Below are 1,540 nucleotides of genomic sequence, written 5' to 3'. Positions count from 1 at the left end.
TGCTCACTCGCGCGGCCCGGGGACAGCGGCCGGCCGCCGCCGGGTCCTAGAGGCGCCCGCTCGGCCCGCCGCGTGGGAGGGGTCGTGCTGGGGGCGGGGGCCCGCGGGAGGGAGCGGGCAGGCGGGCGGGGCACGCGCGCACACGCTCCGCCGGGCTGCCACGCTCACTCGGTCGCAGACACACAGGGACAGACGCACCGTCTGGTGCAGACACTGAATCCCGGCCCCCGGGCCACGCCGACAGCCACGCTTTCTCACGCGCGCGTGTGCGCACACACACCGGGCTCTGTCCCGCTCGCTCGCAGACAGCCCGGGACGCCGTGGCAGGCACACACACAGGGTCGCACAGACACACGCGGGGCCACTGTCCCCCGCACATCTGGCCGCGGACGCCCTCGTGCACAAGACAGGCGGGGACAGCCGTGCACACAACCGCCAGCCCAGGAGCGGGCGAACACACGGACACCATCCCCCCCCCCCCCCACCGCCCCCCGCACACTCAGGGCACGACCCCCGGGACTGACCCACGCCCTGACAGGGTGCCCCACGGAAGCAGGGCCACACACCCGGGGTCAGCTGACCGGCGCACTCCTGTGTGGTCACACTGGGCCACCCCACAGGCACACGCGCACGCACGCACGCTCGGAGGCGGACAGGTGTGCCTCTACACTGCTATCCACAATCCCCCTCGTGAAACGGGGCTGGGTCCAACCCTGAGCGTTTCCCCTCCAAGCGTCCCCCTGCCCCTGCTCCCCACAGTCCCCCAGCCACGGGGCCACCCCTGTGGGCGCATCGGCGGGTCCCGTCCTCACCCGGGGCCGGCGGCCCAGATGCTCCAGGAGGCTGAGGACCCGCACAGGCGGTGCGGCTGGTAGGGCTCTGGTGGTGCGGCTCTAACCCGGCTTCCTGAGAGGGAGCGTCATGCCTCTGATGACCGCTAGGGGCAGAGCTGCTTGGCGAGGCTCCCAGGAGCCTGTTTTCAACAGGTGCAGGGGGATAAGGATTGGCCCGGCCGGGGACCAGTGGGAGCCCCACTTCATGGCGGTCAGCCAGGTGGCAACCAGAAGGGAAAGGGGCTTGCTCAAGGTCACACAGCTAGCAGGCCAAGCCCCGGAGTCAGAAGAGAGTCGGCCCCCTCTGGAGCCCTGGGGACATCGGGCGAGGGTGGCAGGGGTGACAGACGCATCCTGTGCCGCCCCGGCGTTCCTGGCTTTGCAGAACAGCCCTGTGCGTCTCCCTTACCGCGTGTGCGTGACTGCGCCCGTGTCCTGCTGGTGACGCCGCCCCAGGCTCCCTCCTGCCTGTTACGTCCCTGGAATCTCACAGTGAGTCAGGGGCTGCCTTCCCGCGGCCACTTTACAGAGGAAGCGCCCGGGGCACAAAGGGGGACGAGTGTCCGAGGCCCACAGCGAGCGGAGCCCAGGGGAGCTTAGCGGAGAAGTGATGTGGCTGCGGCCGGGAGGAGAGCTGCCTCAGGAAAGAGAAGGAAAAAGCCTGCTGGGCGTCTGTGCCATTTCCGTGCCCGATGCCACACCGCTCC

General features: G+C 70.3%; 1 protein-coding gene across 1 annotated transcript in view; it reads right to left on the bottom strand.

Annotated features, from left to right (window-relative positions):
• Positions 1–893, bottom strand: part of WSCD1 (WSC domain containing 1) — a 31,248-nt gene extending 30,355 nt beyond the window's left edge. The window contains exon 1 of the mRNA XM_040453513.1: positions 813–893. The gene's annotated coding sequence lies outside the window, so the exon portion shown is untranslated. The remainder of the gene's footprint in view (positions 1–812) is intronic.
• Positions 894–1,540: the final 647 nt, after the last annotated feature.

This window comes from Herpailurus yagouaroundi, unplaced genomic scaffold, assembly GCF_014898765.1.
Source record: "Herpailurus yagouaroundi ecotype Mexico unplaced genomic scaffold, PumYag 208, whole genome shotgun sequence".
NCBI classification, from domain to species: domain Eukaryota; kingdom Metazoa; phylum Chordata; class Mammalia; order Carnivora; family Felidae; genus Herpailurus; species Herpailurus yagouaroundi.
The sequence above is the reverse complement of the archived record's forward strand: the minus strand, read 5'-3'. Positions and strand labels throughout refer to the sequence as shown.